Raw genomic sequence first — 19,781 nt, 5'->3', positions numbered from 1 at the left:
AGCATAAAACGATGGGGTTTATTCATATTGATTGAGTTTACTTTGTCTACATAATGTCATCTTTCTCCAAGCATTACTCTGTTTGTCATGAACTTAATACGTAGAGAGGTAAGCATAGAAGCGCTTTTGAAGTGGAGTAATAGTAGTAGGTGCAGGCAGGAGTCGAACTATTTGCTTATGGATGTGATGCTTATATACACATAATCATTATCGTGAACATCGCATAACTATCTGCTTTTCTGTTAATTGTCCAACAGTAATTTATTTACCCACCGTATGTTGTTTTCATGAGAGATGTCACTATGGCCCCGAGTCTATTCACTTATATATTCATAAAAAATATGTTTACCTTGCTGCCATTATTTTTATTTTATTTTATTTTGCAATTTACAATTATCTACACACCTCATTTGCTTGCAAATAATGAGATCAAGGGGATTGACAACCATCTTGCCCGCGTTGGGTGCAAGTTGTTTGCTCTTTTGTGCGCACCCACTGAAGACGGTTGATACGTCTCCAACGTATCTATAATTTTTGATCGTTCCATGCTATTATCTTGTCATCTTTGGATGTTTTGTATGCATGAATATGCTATTTTATATCTTTTTGGGAACTAACCTATTAACTCAGTGCCAAGTGCCAGTTCCTGTTTTTTCCGTGTTTTTGACCTTTTTCAGAGGAGAATATTGAACGGAGTCCAAACGGAATAAAATTTGCGGAATGATTTTTTCCATAACAGAAGACACGCAAGAGACTTGAGAACCAAGGTAGGGGACCTCGGAGGAGGTCACAAGCCACCCAGGCCCGACCTAGGGGGCGGGGCTAGCAAGCTTGTGGGCCCCCTGTGGCTCCCCTGCCCTAGTTCTTCCACATATAAATTCCCTAAAAATCTGAAACCATGGAAAGGAGCCACCAAAATACTTTTTCGCCGCCGCAATCTTCTGTCTCCGCAAGATCCCATCTCGGGCACGTTCTGGTGCCCTGCCGGAGGGGGGGATTCAGACACGGAGGGCTTCTTCATCAACACCATTGCCTCTCTGATGATGCGTGAGTAGTTCACCACAGACCTTCGGGTCCATAGCTAGTAGCTAGATGGCTTCTTCTCTCTCTTGGATCTTCAATACAAAGTTCTCCATGATCTTCATGGATATCTATCTGATGTAATCTTATTTTGCGGCGTGTTTGTCGAGATCCGATGAATTGTGAATTTATGATCAGATTATCTATGAATCTTATTTGAGTTTCTTCTGATCTCTTATATGCATGATTTCGTATCCTTGTAATTCTCTTCGAGTTGTGGTTTTCGTTTAGCCAACTTGATGTATAATTCTTGCAATGGGAGAAGTGCTTGGTTTTGGGTTCATACTGTGCGGTGACCTCACCAAGTGACAGAAGGGGTAGCGAGGCACGTATCGTGTTGTTGCCATCAAGGATAAAAAGATGGGGTTTAGATCTATTGCATGAATTTATCCCTCTACATCATGTCATCTTGCTTAAGGCGTTACTCCGTTTGTCATGAACTTAATACACTAGATGCATGCTGGATAGCGGTCGATGTGTGGAGTAATAGTAGTAGATGTAGAAAGTATTGGTCTACTTGTCTCGGACGTGATGCCTATATGTATGATCATTGCTTTAGATATCGTCATGACTTTGCGCGGTTCTATCAATTGCTCGATGGTAATTCGTTCACCCACCATAATATTTGCTATCATGAGAGAAGCCTCTAGTGAACACTATGGCCCCCGGGTCTACTTCACATCATATTTTCAGCCCTGCACTTTTACTTTGTTGCACTTTCCGCCTTCAGATCTCACCTTGCAATCAATCGTGAAGGGGTTGACAACCCCTTTGTAGCGTTGGGTGCAAGTTTGCTGTTTTGCGCAGGTACTTTGGAGACTTGGCTTGGTACTCCTACTGCATTGATACCTTGGTTCTCAAACTGAGGGAAATACTTACTGCTACTGTGTTGCATCACCCTTTCCTCTTCAAGGGAAAAACCAACGCAAGCTCAAGAGGCAGCAAGAAGAATTTATGGCTCCGTTGCCGGGGAGGAGGTATCAAGCCAAGAATAGTCTCCCGTCAATGTGCCAATTTCTGGCGCCGTTGCCGAGGAGCATCAAGTCAAGAATAGTCTTCCTCCAACGTGTCAATCTCTGGCACCGGTGATTATTCTAAGTGAAGCTTATCCAAGTAACCGTCGCAAACTCATCTCTTGCATTTACTTTTTTTTTTGCCTCTCGTTTTCCTCTCCCCACGTCTGAAAAACAAAAATTACAAAAAATATTTGCCTTTTTCGTTCGCCCTTTTCTTTCGCTTGCTTTCTGTTCGCTTGTGTGCTTGTCTGCTTGCTGAAGTCACCATGACTGAAAACACCAAACTTTGTGACTTCTCAAATACTAATAATAATGATTTTATTAGTACTCCGATTTCTTCCTGCTGCGGTAACAAAAGTCCTTCCCTGGCGCGTAGGAATTCTTCTTGTTACTTCTCTGGTTTGCCTCGGTTTTTCCCTTGAAGAGGAAAGGGTGATGCAGCACACGAACAGTAAGTATTTCCCTTAGTTTCAGAACCAAGGTATTGAACCACAAGGAGGGCCTCGTCAAGTCCAAAGTACCTGCGCAAACACAAACAAGCTTGCACCCAACGCTTCAAAGGGGTTGTCAATCCCTTCAAGATTGTTTGCAAAGTGAGATCTGAAGGCGGAAAGTGCAACGAAGTAAAAAGTGTAAGGCTGAAAATATGGTGTGGAGTAGACCCTCGGGGCCATAGTTTTCACTAGAGGCTTCTCTCAAAATAGCAAGTGTTACGGTGGGTGAACAAATTACTGTCGAGCAATTGATAGAACCGCGCAAAGTCATGACGATATCTAAGGCAATGATCATACATATAGGCGTCACGTCCGAGACAAGTAGACCGATACTTTCTGCATCTACTACTATTACTCCACAAATCGACCGCTATCCAGCATGCATCTAGTGTATTGAGTTCATGACGAACATAGTAACGCTTTAAGCAAGATGACATGATGTAGAGGGATAATCTCAAACCAATGATGAAACCCCCATCTTTTTACCCTTGATGGCAACAACACGATACGTGCCTCGCTACCCCTTCTATCACTGGGTGAGGTCACCACACGGTATGAACCCAACACCAAGCACTTCTCCCATTGCAAGAATCATAGATCTAGTTGGCCAGACAAAACCCACAACTCAAAGAGAATTACAAGGATATGAAATCATGCATAAGAGAGATCAGAAGAAACTCAAATAAGATTCATAGATAATCTGATCATAAATTCACAATTCATCGGATCTCGACAAACACACCGCAAAAGAAGATTACATCGGATAGATCTCTGTGAAGATCATGGAGAACTTTGTATTGAAGATCCAAGAGAGAGAAGAAGCCATCTAGTTACTAGCTATGGACCCGTAGGTGTATGGTGAACTACTCACGCATCATCGGAGAGGTCATGGTGTTGATGAAGAAGCCCTCCGTGTCCGAATCCCCCCTTCGGCAGGGCACCAGAACGTGCCCCAGATGGGATCTTGCGGAGACAGAAGCTTGCGGCGGTGGAAAAGTGATTGCGATGATCTCCTATTTTTTTCTGGAATTTTTGGGATTATATAGGCGAAAGACCTAGGTCAGGGGACCTCCAGGGGGCCCACAAGCCTGGATGGCGTGGATCCCCCTGGCCGCGGGGTGGGGGCTTTTGGGGCCCCTGGGGCTCCCCTGCCTTGCCTCTCAAGTTCTCTGATCTTCTTCCTTTCCAAAAAAAATCTTTTCGGGGATTTTCTTCCGTTTGGACTCCGTTTCAAAATCTCCTTTGAAAGGGGTCAAAAACATGGAAAAAACAGGAACTGGCACTTGGCACTGAGTTAATAAGTTAGTCCCAAAAAATAAATAAAAGGCATGCAAAACATCCAAAGTTTGACAAGATAATAGCATGGAACCATCAAAAATTATAGATATATTGGAGACGTATCAAGCATCCCCAAGCTTAACTCCTGCTCGTCCTCGAGTAGGGAAGTGACAAAGAATGAATTTTTGATGTGGAATGCTACCTAGCATAGTTGTCCTTTGCAACTTCTTTCACGTGACATGAATGTTCAGATCCGTACGATTCAAAACAATAGTTTGCTATTGACATGAAAATAGTAATACTTCAAGCAAACTAGTAAAGTAATCATGAACTTTCAAAATAACAAGGCCAAAGAAAGTTATCCCTACAAAATCATATAGTCTGGCTATGCTCCATCATGCTCACACAACTAATGTAAATCATGCACAACCCCGGAATTGGCCAAGTAATTGTTTTCGCACTCTTACTTTCTCAAACTTTTTATAACTATCACGCAATACATGAGCGCGAGCCATGGATATAACACTATAAGTGGAATAGAATGTGGTAGTGGTTGTGAGACAAAAAAGTAGGAGATGGTCACACTGACTCGGCGTATCAATAGGCTATGGAGATGCCCATTAATAGATATCAATGTGAATGAGTAGGGATTGCCATACAAGAGATGCACTAGAGCTATAAGTATGTGAAAGATCAAAAGGAAAACTAGTGGGTGTGCATCCAACTTGCTTGCTCACGAAGACCTAGGGCAATTTTGAGGAAGCCCATCATTGGAATATACAAGCCAAGTTATATAATGAAGATTCCCACTAGCATATGATAGTGACAAAGCAAGAAGCTCTCAATCATGAAGAACATGGTGCTAACATGAAGCACAAGTGTGGAAAAAGATAGTAGCATTGTCCCTTCTCTCTTTTTCTCTTTTTTCATTTGGGCTCTTAGGCCTCTTTTTTTTCTTTTTTTCTCTTTTTTTTGGCTCTTTGGCCTCTTTTTTTTCATCACATGGGACAATGCTCTAATAATGATGATCATCACACTTTTATTTACTCACAGCTCAAAGATCACAGTGATGATCACTCCATAGGAAATGCCTCCGACAGTGTACCATGATGTGCAACGATCTAGCATGGCGTATGACGTTGAAACATCTCGCTAGCTATCTTACGATCATGCAATGGCAATATGAGAGTGACGGCACAAGTCATGAGATGGAACGGTGGTAGTTGCATGGCAATATATCTCGGAATGGCTATGGAAATGCCATAGTAGGTAGATATGGTGGCTGTTTTGAGGAAGGAATTTGGTGGGTTTGTGCACCGGCGAGAATTGTGCGGCACTAGAGAGGCTAGCAATGGTGGAAGGTGAAAGTGCATCTATACCATGGGCTCACATTAGTCATGAAGAACTCGCATACTTGTTGCGAAAGTTTTTATTAGTAATCGAAACAAAGTGCTAAACGCATACTCCGAGGGGAAGGGTTGGTAGGTGTAAACCATCGCGCGATCCCGACCTCAACACAAAAGATGACAATCAATAGATCAATTATGCTCCGACTTCCTAACATAGCGGTTCACCATACGTGCATGCTACGGGAATCACTAACTCCAACACAAGTATCTCTAGATACACAACACCCTACTAACATAACTCTTAATATTACCGAATCCATGTCTCAAAACTAATTGAGAGGAATCAAAACTTCTCTTTCTACTCAATGCACATGAAGATGGAGGTTTTTGCATCCTCTTTGGGTACCTAGCACATTTGGGACTACTTTCATAGCATAAGCCAACTACCAAATCACGCACCACCGTGCTCTAAAGATATAAGTGAAGCACAAGAGCAAAAGTATCTAGTTCAAAAGATATAAGTGAAGCACTAGAGCAAAAGTATCTAGCTCAAAAGATATAAGTGAAGCACTATGAGCATTCTAGCAAAATCACAATGAGTGCATGTCTCTCTCTCTCTCTCTCAAAAAGGTGTGCAGCAAGGATGATTGTGACACAACAACAAAAAAAGACTCCTAAGATACAAGACGCTCCAAGCAAAACACATATCATGTGGTGAATAAAAATATAGCTCCAAGTAATGTTACCGATGGATTGAAGACGAAGGAGGGGATGCCTTCCCGGGGCATACCCAAGCTTAGGCTTTTTGGTGTCCTTGAATTTGGCTTGGGATGCCTTGGGCATCCCCAAGCTTGAGCTCTTTCCACTCCTTATCTCTTTGTACATGAGAATATCACCCAAAACTTGAAAACTTCACAACACAAAACTTAAACAGAAACTTGTGATAACATTAGTACAAGAAAACAAACTAGCACTTCTTTTGGTACTGTAGCAAACTTGAATTCCATCTATATTGATGATGGGCTAATGTATTATCACTTTTCCATGGCTAGTACCCCCCCGATACTAACCATAGTTTCATCAAAACAAGCAACCAACTCAACAAAAACAGAATTTGTCAAAAACAGACCAGTCTGTAGCAATCTGTATACTTCGTATACTTCTGGTACCTCAAAAAATCTGAAAAATTGCGACGGCCTAGGAAAAAAGCATATCAATCAGTAGAAAAAATAATCAACTCAAAATATCTTTCTGAATAAAAATGAAAAATCATCTCGTGAGCGAAAAGTTTCTGTCTTTTTCCAGCAGGATCAAACAACCATTACCAAGACTAATCATAAAGGCTTTGCTTGGCTCAAACACAAAAAGAAACACAAAAAACACAATCACAACAGAATTGTGAAAGTGTGGACGCAACAAAACAGAAAGAAAAAGATAAATTCATTGGGTTGCCTCCCAACAAGCGCTATTGTTTAACGCCCTTAGCTAGGCATAGAAGCGATAGAATCACGTATCGTCGTCTTTGGTGCTCAAACCATAAGTGGCGTGATCACTAAGCATCTTAAGGTTTTCATCTTTCTTGCTGGATGATTCACCACTACTTTTAGGGACAAAGACAGACTTGGTGATTTTATTGCGGGTCAAATTTGGAGTATTCTGCACAGCGACAAAAGCGGAACCCAAGTTGGTTATAACATCCTCTAGTTTGCCAATTCTAGCGGAATCATGACCTAGCTTTTCGTTAACTGTGGGTTCCTTCTCCTTTAAACTTTTCAAAACCATTCCCACCTTGGATCCATACTGAGTGATTTGATTGTGGATCTTTTTATCCAAATTCTCAATGAGTTCAGTCGTAGCGACTTTATTTTCAATAACGTCCAGTCTACGCATCACATGTTCCAGAGTTAAGGTAGTTCCATTAACCAAGAGTGGGGGTGAGCCTACCAAATTCATCACAACTCCGTAAGAATCAATGGTATGGCTACCCAAGAAATTTCCACCTACGATGGTGTCAAGAATATACCTATTCCAAGGAGAAACACCCACATAAAAACTGCTAAGCAAGACGGTAGTGGATTGCTTATGAGTAGATCTACTCTGAGCGCTACAAATCCTATACCAAGCGTCCTTTAAGTTTTCTTCCTCAATTTGTCTGAAATTGAGGACTTCGCTCTCGAGAGTATCGTTTGAAGTGGTGGATCTAGCCATCAAGATAGACTATCCCACACAGGCGAGCAGAAAGCAAGCGAGAGAAAAAGGCGAACGAAAAGGCGTACGAGAAATCGAACGAAAAAGGCAAATTGGTGAAGTGGGGGAGAGGAAAACGAGAGGCAACTGGCAAACAAAGTAAATGCAAGAGATGAGTTTGCGACACCTACTTGGATGAGTTCTTGACTTGATCTTCCTCCCCGGCAACGACACCAGAAATTCTTCTACTGCGGCAACAAAAGCCCTTCCCTGGCGCGTAGGAATTCTTCTTGTTACTTCTCTGGTTTGCGTCGGTTTTTCCCTTGAAGAGGAAAGGGTGATGCAGCACAGGAGCAGTAAGTATTTCCCTCAGTTTGAGAACCAAGGTATCGAACCAGAAGGAGGGCCTCGTCAAGTCCAAAGTACCTGCACAAACACAAACAAGCTTGCACCCAACGCTTCAAAGGGGTTGTCAACCCCTTCAAGATTGTTTGCAAAGTGAGATCTGAAGGCGGAAAGTGCAACGAAGTAAAAAGAGTAAGGCTAAAAATATGGTGTGGAGTAGACCCTGGGGGCCATAGTTTTCACTAGAGGCTTCTCTCAAAATAGCAAGTGTTACGGTGGGTGAACAAATTACTGTCGAGCAATTGATAGAACCGCGCAAAGTCATGACGATATCTAAGGCAATGATCATACATATAGGCATCACGTCTGAGACAAGTAGACCGATACTTTCTGCATCTACTACTATTACTCCACACATCGACCGCTATCCAGCATGCATCTAGTGTATTGAGTTCATGACGAACAGAGTAACGCTTTAAGCAAGATGACATGATGTAGAGGGATAATCTCAAACCAATGATGAAAACCCCATCTTTTTACCCTTGATGGCAATAACACGATACGTGCCTCGCTACCCCTTCTGTCACTAGGTGCGGTCACTGCACGGTATGAACCCAACACCAAGCACTTCTCCCATTGCAAGAATCATAGATCTAGTTGTCCAGACAAAACCCACAACTCGAAGAGAATTACAAGGATATGAAATCATGCATAAGAGAGATCAGAAGAAACTCAAATAAGATTCATAGATAATCTGATCATAAATCCACAATTCATTGGATCTCGACAAACACACCGCAAAAGAAGATTACATCAGATAGATCTCCTTGAAGATCATGGAGAACTTTGTATTGAAGATCCAAGAGAGAGAAGAAGCCATCTAGTTACTAGCTATGGACCCGTAGGTGTATGGTGAACTACTCACGCATCATCGGAGAGGTCATGGTGTTGATGAAGAAGCCCTCCGTGTCCGAATCCCCCCTCCGACAGGGCACCAGAACGTGCCCCAGATGGGATCTTGCGGAGACAGAAGCTTGCGGCGACGGAAAAGTGATTGCGATGATCTCCTGATTTTTTCTAGAATTTTTGGGATTATATAGGCGAAAGACCTAGATCAGGGGACCTCCAGGGGGCCCACAAGCCTGGATGGCGTGGCTCCCCCTGGCCGCAGAGTGGGGGCTTGTGGGGCCCCTGGGGCTCCCCTGCCTTGCCTCCCAAGTTCTCCAATCTTCTTCCGTTCCAAAAAAAAATCTTTTCAGGGATTTTCTTCCGTTTGGACTCCGTTTCAGAATCTCCTCTGAAAGGGGTCAAAAACATGGAAAAAACAGGAACTGGCACTTGGCATTGAGTTAATAAGTTAGTCCCAAAAAATAAATAAAAGACATGCAAAACATCCAAAGTTTGACAAGATAATAGCATGAAACCATAAAAAATTATAGATACGTTGGAGACGTATCACTCCCGCCACTAGTGCGGAATCATATGAAATCAATGCTGCTTTGCTGAATCTTGTTATGAAAGAGAAATTTTCCGGCCTTCCTAGTGAAGATGCCGCATCCCATCTTAATACCTTCATTGAGTTATGTGATATGCAAAAGAAGAAAGATGTGGATAATGATGTGATTAAATTGAAGCTATTTCCGTTCTCATTGCGAGATCGAGCAAAAACTTGGTTTTCATCTATGCCCAAAATTAGTATTGATTCTTGGAACAAGTGCAAAGATGCTTATATATCCAAGTATTTTCCACCGGCTAAGATTATCTCTCTCCGTAATGATATCATGAACTTTAAGCAACTAGATCATGAACATGTTGCACAATCTCGCAATTGATGATTAGAAATTGCCCCGCTCATGGCTTGAGTTTTTGGATGATTATACAAATCTTCTATGATGGTTGAATTTTGCTTCTAGAAATATCCTTGACTCCGTCTCCGGTGGAACTTTCATGGAAATCACATTTGGAGAAGTCACAAAACTCCTAGACAATATCATGACAAACTATTCTCAATGGCACACTGAAAGGTCACCCACTAGTAAAAAAGTGCACGCTATAGAAGAAATTAACTCGTTGAGTGCTACGATGGATGAGTTAATGAAATTGTTTACTAGTAAAGGTGCTCCTTTAGATCCAAATGATATGCCCCTGTCTTCCTTGATTGAGAGTAGCAATGAGAGCTTGGACGTTAATTTTGTTGGTAGGAATAATTTTGGCAATAATAATGCTTTTAGAGGAAACTATATTCCTAGGCCTTTTCCTAGTAATCCCTCTAATAAATTTGGCAATCCCTACAACAATGCTGATGGAAATTACAATAAATTACCCTCTAATCTAGAGAGTAATATTAAAGAGTTTATCAACTCGCAAAAGATTTTCAATGCGTCCATAGAAGAAAAACTGCTCAAAATTGATGATTTGGCTAGGAGCGTTGATAGAATGTCTCTTGATATTGATGCTTTGAAAGTGAGGTGTGCTCCTCCCAAGATCAATATGGATGAAACTTTGAAAGCTATGCGTGTTTCCATGAATGAGAGTAAAGAAAGAACCGCCCAAATTCGTGCTAGACATGAATGACTTAAAAAGGCGTGTTCTCGTGATGAGAATCACGAAGATCTTAAAGTGCTTGGTGTGACTCCTATTGAATCCTTGTTTTCTAATGTCAAACCTAATGATGATGGGGCTGGATATGAATCCACTTTGGTTGAGAAACGCCCCAATGATTCGAAGTCTATCTATCTTGATGCTAAAAGCATTGAAAGTGGAGTAGAGGATATCAAAACTTTGAGTAGTAATGAAACTACTACTTTGGATTTCAAGGAATTCAATTATGATAATTGCTCTTTGATTGAATGTATTTCCTTGATGCAATCCATGCTAAACTCTCCACACGCTTATAGCCAAAACAAAGCCTTTACCGATCATATCATCAATGCTATGATGAAATCTCTTGAAGAGAAACTTGAATTGGAAGTTTCTATTCCTAGAAAACTTCATGATGAGTGGGAACCTACTATCAAAATCAGGATCAAAAACTATGAATGCAATGCTTTGTGTAATTTGGGTGCTAGTGTTTCCGCGATTCCAAGGTATTTATGTGATGTTCTAGGCTTCAATGAGATTGATGAGTGCTCTATTAATTTGCATCTTGCAGATTCTACTGTTAAGAAACCCATGGGAAGGATCAATGATGTTCTTATTATTGCAAATAGGAACTATGTACCCGTGGATTTCATTGTGCTTGATATTGATTGCAATCCGACATGTCCTATCATTCTTGGTAGACCTTTCCTAAGGACTATCGATGCTGTCATCGATATGAAGGAAGGAAATATTAAATTTCAATTTCCATTAAAGAAGGGCATGGAACATTTTCCTAGAAAGAAAATAAGATTGATTTATGAATCCATGATGAGGGCTACTTATGGTTTGAGCACCAAAGACGACGATACATGATTCTATCGCCTTATGCCTAGCTAAGGGCGTTAAACAATATCGCTTGTTGGGAGGCAACCCAATGAATTTATCTTTGCTTTTTGCTTTCTGTTTTGTTGCGTCCACGCCGACATAATTCTGTTATGATTGTGTTTTTTGTGTTTCTTTTTGTGTTTGTGCCAAGAAAAACCTTTATGATCAGTTTTGGTGTTGGTTGTTTGATCTTGCTGAAAAAGACAGAAACTTTGCGCTCACGAAATCATTTTTCATTTTTATCTAGAAAGAGCATTTGAGTTGATTCTTTTTGCTGCTGGATGATATGCCAATTGCCCAAATTGTCATATTTGTTCAGAATTTTTGAGATACCAGAAGTATACGAAGTATACAGATTGCTACAGACTGGTCTGTTTTTGACAGATTCTGTTTTTGTTGTGTTGATTGCTTATTTTGATGAAACTATGGATAGTATTGGGGGGTATTAGCCATGTAAAAGTGAGAATACAGTAATATAACACCAATATAAATAGAAATCAAGTTTTCTACAGTACCTAAAGAGGTGGTGGTTTGTTTTCTTATGCTAATGATATCACGAGTTTCTGTTTAAGTTTTGTGTTGTGGAGTTTTCAAGTTTTGGGTGAGATTCTCATGGACAATGGAATAAAGAGCGTAAAGAGCTCAAGCTTGGGGATGCCCAAGTCATCCCAAGCCAAATTCAAGGACACCAAAAATCCTAAGCTTGGGGATGCCCTGGGAAGGCATCCCCTCTTTCGTCTTCAATCCATCGGTAACGTTACTTGGAGCTATATTTTTATTCACCACATGATATGTGTTTTGCTTGGAGCATCGTGTATTATAGGAGTCTTTTCTTTTTGTTGTGTCACAATCATCCTTGCTGCACACCTTTTGAGAGAGACATGCACTCATCGTAATTTTGCTAGAATACTATTTGAGCTTCGCTTATATCTTTTGAGTTAGGCAATTTAGCTCGCATGTGCGTCACTTATATCTTTTGAGCTAGATAACTTTGCTCTAGTGCTTCACTTAGATCTTTTTAGAGCACCACGGTGTCATATTTTTGAGAAATAAGAACTCTCGATCTTCACTTATATCTTTTTGAGAGTGCTATCTCTGAGTAACTTGGTAGTTGGCTTGTGCTATGAAAGTAGTCCTAAGGATGATAGGCATCCAAAGAGGATATACTAAAAACTTCCATATTCTTGTGCATTAATTATAAAGAGAAGTTTGATTCCTTTCAATTAGTTTTGAGACATGGATTTGGTAATATTAGAGTTATGATTAGTAGGGTGTCGTGAATCTAGAAATACTTGTGTTGAAGTTAGTGATTCCCGTAACATGCACGTATGGTGAACCGCTATGTTAGGAAGTCGGAGCATAATTGATTTATTGATTGTCATCCTTTGTGTTGCGGTCGGGATCGCGCGATGGTTAACACCCACCAAGCCTTCCCCTAGGAGTATGCATTTATCACTTTGTTTCGATTACTAATAAAACTTTCGCAATAAGTATATGAGTTCTTCATGACTAATGTGAGTCCATGGTATAGATGCACTTTAACCTTCCACCATTGCTAGCCTCTCTAGTGCCGTGCAATTTTCGCCGGTGCACAAACCCACCATGTACCTTCCTCAAAACATCCACCATACCTACCTATTATGGCATTTTCATAGCCATTCCGAGATATATTGCCATGCAACTCCCACCGTTCCGTCTCATGACACGTGCCGTCACTTTCATATTGTCATTTGCATGATCGTAAGATAGCTAGCGAGATGTTTCAACGTCATACACCAAGCTAGACCGTTGCACATCCCGATACACTTCCGGAGGCATTTCCTATAAAGTCATCATTGTTCTAAGTATTGAGTTGTGACTAAATAAAAGTCTGATGATCATCATTATTAGAGCATTGACCCATGTGAGGAAATAAAAAAAAGAAAGAGGCCAAAGATGCCCACCAAAAAAATTGAAAAAATAGGCCAAAGATCCCAAACAAACAAAAAATGAGAGAAAAAGAGAGAAGGGACAATGCTACTATCTTTTTCCACACTTGTGCTTCAAAATAGCACCATGTTCTTCATGATAGAGAGTTTCTTGGTTTGACACTTCCATATACTAGTGGGAATTTTAGTTATATAACTTGGCTTGTATATTCCAATGACGGGCTTCCTCAAAATTGCCCTAGGTCTTCGTGAGCAAGCAAGTTGGATGCACACCCACTAGTTCTTCTTTTGAGCTTTCAGACACTTATATCTCTCGTGCATCCGTTGCATGGTAATCCCTACTCATTCACATTGGTATCTATTGATGGGCATATACATAGCTCATTAATACACCGAGTCAATGTGACCATCTCCTCCTTTTTGTTTCACAACCTCCACCACACTCTATTCCACATATAGTGCTATATCCATGGCTCACGCTCATGTATTGCGTGAGAGTTGAAAAAGTTTGAGAAAGTAAGAGTACGAAAATAGTTACTTGGCCAATACCGGGGTTGTGCATGATTTAAATTCGTTGTGTGGGAATGATGGAGCATAGCCAGACTATATGATTTTGTAGGGATAACTTTCTTTGGCCTTGTTATTTCGAAAGTTCATGATTACCTTGCTAGTTTGCTTGAAGTATTATTGCTTTCATGTCAATAGCAAACTATTGTTTTGAATCTTACGGATCTCAACATTCATGCCACAAGAAAGAAGTTACAAAGGACAAATATGTTAGGTAGCATTCCACATCAAAAATTCAGTCTTTATCACTTCCCTACTCGAGGACGAGAAGGAGTTAAGCTTGGGGATGCTTGATACGGCTCCAACGTATCTATAATTTTTTATGGTTCCATGCTATTATCTTGTCATCTTTGGATGTTTTGTGTGCATGAATATGCTATTTTATATATTTTTTGGGACTAACCTATTAACTCAGTGCCAAGTGCAAGTTCCTGATTTTCCGTGTTTTTGACCTTTTTCAGAGGAGAATATTGAATGGAGTCCAAACGGAATAAAACCCGCGGAATGATTTTTTCCATAACAGAAGACACGCAGGAGACTTGAGAACCAAGGCAGGGGACCTCGGAGGAGGTCACAAGCCACCCAGGCCCGACCTAGGGGGGCGGGCCTAGCAGGCTTGTGGGCCCCCTTTGGCTCCCCTGCCCTTGTTCTTCCGCCTATAAATTCCCTAAAGATCTGAAACCACGGAAAGGAGCCACAAAAATACTTTTCCACCGCCGCAAGCTTCTGTCTCCGCAAGATCCCATCTGGAGCACGTTCTGGTGCCCTGCCGGAGGGGGGATTCAGACACGGAGGGCTTCTTCATCAACACCATTGCCTCTCCGATGATACGTGAGTATTTCACCAGAGACCTTCGGGTCCATAGCTAGTAGCTAGATGGCTTCTTCTCTTTCTTGGATTTTCAATACAAAGTTCTCCATGATCTTCATGGAGATCTATCCGATGTAATCTTCTTTTGCGGTGTGTTTGTCAAGATCTGATGAATTGTGGATTTATGATCAGATTATCTATGAATCTTATTTGAGTTTCTTCTGATCTCTTATATGCATGATTTCGTATCCTTGTAATTCTCTTCAAGTTGTGGGTTTCGTTTGGCCAACTTGATCTAGAATTCTTGCAATGGGAGAAGTGCTTGGTTTTGGGTTCATACTGTGCGGTGACCTCAGCAAGTGACAGAAGGGGTAGCGAGGCACGTATCGTGTTGTTGCCATCAAGGATAAAAAGATGGGGTTTATATCTATTGCATGAATTTATCCCTCTACATCATGTCATCTTGCTTAAGGCGTTACTCCGTTTGTCATGAACTTAATACACTAGATGCATGCTGGATAGCGGTCGATGTGTGGAGTAATCGTAGTAGATGCAGAAAGTATCGGCCTACTTGTCTTGGACGTGATGCCTATATGTATGATCATTGCCTTAGATATCGTCATGACTTTGTGCAGTTCTATCAATTGCTCGACAGTAATTCGTTCACCCACCGTAATATTTGCTATCATGAGAGAAGCCTCTAGTGAACACTATGGCCCCCGGGTCTACTTCACATCATATTTTCAGCCCTACACTTTTACTTTGTTGCACTTTCCGCCTTCAGATCTCACCTTGCAATCAATCGTGAAGGGATTGACAACCCCTTTGTAGCGTTGGGTGCAAGTTTGCTGTTTTTGCGCAGGTACTTTGGAGACTTGGCTTGATACTCCTATTGGATTGATACCTTGGTTCTCAAACTGAGGGAAATACTTACTGCTACTGTGCTGCATCACCCTTTCCTCTCAAGGGAAAAACCAACGCAAGCTCAAGAGGTAGCAACGGTTAAGGATTGATATTCGTATTGGTTCGGTAAACCTTGGTTTCTTAAATGAGGGAAATACTTACCCGTATTGTGCTACAATTACCAATTCCTCTTTATGGAAAACCCAAGACATATCACAAGTATCAGGAAAGATTTCTAGCACTATTGCCGGGGAATATCATAACCAACTATCAAGTAACTTCACACAAATTATCATTTACTTGTCCTTCTTTTTATTTGTTGTTATATTAAGTTTGCTTGAAGTTGTTCATAACTCTGTAGTGCGCTTCCTGCGACATGATCAGGGTGTTGGTTTCCGTGGGCAAGAGGGTTTTCGCCATGGGTGCCTCATGCTTCTGGGGGTCCCCCTGGACTTCCGCAATACTGAAGACTTGCGGGCTGCTGTCAACACCTTCGGAGAGTTCCATCATTGGGTCAGCGATGATCCTTACTTGGTTCGCTCCATTGTGTTTGCTTCGTTCCCAGACGACCGACTTGTCCCTCGCAGTATCAACTTCTCTGAATATGCTGCTTGGGGGGGGGGCAAGGTGTCCTGGTCTGCACCGGTATACATCCTGGGGGCGGCGGCTACCGAAGTACTGCCCAATGATGAGGATCCCATGCCCCTCAATGGCAACCCTCACCCGCTTCCTAGACATCTCGTCAATGACAATCTGCAATTTGCTCTGCCCCCGTACCCTGCGTTGGGATGGAATGCGGTGCCGCTGGCACCTGAAGATCTAGTGGTACCTGCTGCTACTGATGATGATGACGGTGGTTGGGGACAGCCGCCGGCAGCCGCTGATGGAGGAGGATGGGAACCTGAAGCGGCCCCAGAAGCACATGTTGCTGATCCTGTTCAGGATCAAGAGTCCATGGTGATTGATCAACAAAGTCCTTCTTCCTCCGACTCAGTTCATGAGCTTGTGGACCTTGACCCTCAGCCGCAGGGTGACATGGAGGCGGAACCTGCTGATCAAGCCCCCCGGCCCCCAACCTGGAGGTGATAGTGGCTAACCCTGTCACCCCTGATGCTGACATGGTACCGGTTGTCGAGGGTCCCGCTGCTGAGCCGGAGGAGGATGTGCTTGGGATGGAGGAGGCGCAAGATGACAATCCTCTGGAGATTGTCCTATACAAACCCCCTCACATTCAGTCTGACAACCTCTTTGTTGGGGCTGCCAGGGTTCTTTACGGGTCTCCTCTGCCGCCAGTTCTATCCTGGTCCCGTACTTTTGATGCTTTCATGGGTGCTGCTACTTCTATGCACGTGCCTCGCCAGCTGCAGATGCCAATGGTGGCGCCCATTGTGATCACCAAGCGATCATGGGCGGCGGCCTTCGACCCTGCTGCTCCAGCGCTACCACCACCAGAGCCTGCTAGCAGCACACTCTCCGTGGAGGAGGTAATCCCTGTCAGTCCATCTTCGTCTGCAGATGACTTATCCTTTCATTCTCCTGCTCCAACGAAGAAAGGGACCCGCAAGAAGGCCACTCCTGTCGTCGACTCCTCTGTTCGTCGATGTACTCGCGGCTCCATCAAGCGAGATGGCTTCAAACCAATCCTGCAGGAGCTGCCAGCGCACGTCCCTAAGAAAAGGAAGCCCAAGCCCAAGCCAATGCCTTCTCCACCGCAGGAGTCTGATGAGGTGCAAGTACCTCCTGCCACTCCTATTCTGATGATACACGAGGTTGGGCAGTCACTTGGCATTGCCCCTGAGAAGCTAACTGTGGATCGACTTATGGAAGATCCTGCTGATTCCGCGCCACCATCTGCTGATGATTAATACACTTATGTTAATATGTTACTGTACTGGCTCCATGTACTGTGAGACTTCTGTTTGCTCTGTCTTTTGGTTAACTGAACCTTGGTTGCACAGGCTATTACATAGCCCTGCATTTGCTCTATATATATTGTCCAATGGATAGTCGTTCTATGAGAAGTTGGCGTGTGTTGTGTTGGAATGTGCGTGGTCTAAATTCGGACCATAGGCAACATGCGGTTCGTAACAAGATTGATGAGAGCCTAGCTGCTGTGGTGTGCTTGCAGGAAACCAAAATGCAGTCAATTGAGTTTCGTACAATGAAGTGTTTCTGTCCCAAACGTTTTGATAAGTTTGCCTACTCTCCCTCCAGGGGGGGATCAGGGGGGCTTATCACCCTTTGGAACTCTTCCATTCTTACTGGTCATTTAGTTGAATGCACACCCTATGGTTTGATCATCTCCTTTACCTCAAATCATACTGGTGAATCCTAGACTTTGGTGAATGTCTATGGTCCTTGTCAAGGTGAATCTAGAGATCTTTTTGTTAGCTGGCTATACAATCTTCATATACCCACTGGGGCTAATTGGTTGCTTCTTGGAGATTTTAATTTCATTAGATCCCCTGACAACAGAAACCTTCCTGGGGCTGATGTAAATGACATGTTCATCTTCAATGAAATTATTGGGCATCTGGGATTGCTGGAACTACCCATTAAAGGCAGATATTTCACTTGGTCCAATATGCAAGATTCCCCTCTTCTGGAGCAGCTTGACTGGTTTTTCACATCAGCCAACTGGATCTCCTCATATCCTCTTACACAAGTGCTACCCCTTGCAAAGACAACTTCTGATCATGTTCCTTGAGTGGTCACTGTCAACACTTCCATCCCTAAGTGCAACTTATTTCGCTTTGAAAACTACTGGGTTGAAATGGAGGGCTTCATGGAGTGTGTTCAGCAATCCTGGCTCATTCCTTCCAGGAAAACCCATATTACTGCTGTCATTATGGATAAGATGAAACATCTTTGACAAGCTCTGAAAAAGTGGCTGACAAACCTATCTCAGTTGAAAACTTTCATCTCCAGATGTAATCAAGTTGTTTTGTGCTTGGATGAGCTTGAGGAATTGAGGACACTATTCAGACCAGAGGCTAACTTCAGGAATATTGTTAAGTTACACTTGGAGCATCTTTTGCATCTCCAGTGCTTATACTGGAAAAAGAGAGCCACTATCAGATTTGTTAAAGTTGGTGAGGAAAACACTAAATTCTTCCATGCTATGGCAACTGGGAGATATAGGAGGAATTCCATTGCATCTCTCAAGTTAAATGATGGTTCCATCATATCTGATCATGATCAAATTGCTGCATGCTTTTGGGCATCTTTTAAGGATAGAATGGGCACTTCTCTTGGCATTAACATGGCATTTGATTTACTATCTATGCTTCAGAAGGTGGAGGGTCTGGATATTCTCACAGAACCTTTTTCTAAGTCTGAAATGGACAAGACTGTTCAGGAAATGCCCATTGACAAAGCTCCTGGTCCTGATGGTTTTAACGGTCTTTTATTCAAGAAATGCTGGCCCATTATCTCGTGAGTTTTATCAACTTGCTGCTGCTTTCCATGCTGGTCATGCTCAACTTGAGAACATGAACTCATCTTATATTACTCTGATTCCCAAGAAGAGATCACCTGAGCAAGTGGGAGATTACAGACCAATATCACTTATTGGGATGGGTCTCAAATTTGTGTCCAAAATGATTGCTAATAGGATATAGTTGCAGATTGTGAAGTGTCTTCACAAGAATCAGTATGGTTTTATCAAGTCTAGAACCATTCAAGATTGTGTTGGATGGACTCTGGAGTACCTGCACCAATGACATCAATCCAAGAAACCTATAGTCATTCTCAAGCTGGATTTTGAAAAGGCATTCGACTCTCTGGAACATGAGTTCATTTTCTAGATTCTCAAACACAAAGGCTTCAATGACATATGGATACTTTGGGTAAAGCAGCTATTAACTTCTGGCTCATCTTCGGTCCTGATCAATGGTGTGCCTGGAAAAAAGTTTTTGTGCAAGAAAGGAGTCAGGCAGGGAGATCCCATGTCCCCACTGCTTTTTGCTATTGCTGCTGATTTTTTACATACTCTGGTTAACCAACTGCTGGTGGAGGGTCTGATTCAGCTGCCCATACATTGTCATGATAAGGATTTCCCCATAGTGCAATATGCTGATGATACCCTTATCATCCTACCTGCTGATAAACCTCAATTGTTACAGTTCGAGAAAATGCTCTTACTTTTCTCCCAATCCACTGGATTACAGGTGAATTATCACAAATCTGCCCTTCTACCTGTCAACACTCCTCCACAGCAACTCCAGGACCCGACAGACTCCATTGGCTGCAAAGTGGGATCTTTGCCCTTCACATACCTTGGCCTTCCAGTTGGGACAACTAAACCAAGAATCATTGATCTCATGCCACTAGTTGATAACATGGAAAGAAGGCTCAGTG

The sequence above is a fragment of the Hordeum vulgare genome, chromosome 7H (genome assembly GCF_904849725.1).
Source record: "Hordeum vulgare subsp. vulgare chromosome 7H, MorexV3_pseudomolecules_assembly, whole genome shotgun sequence".
Classification (NCBI taxonomy): Eukaryota; Viridiplantae; Streptophyta; class Magnoliopsida; order Poales; family Poaceae; genus Hordeum; species Hordeum vulgare.
Note: the sequence above shows the minus strand (reverse complement) of the source record.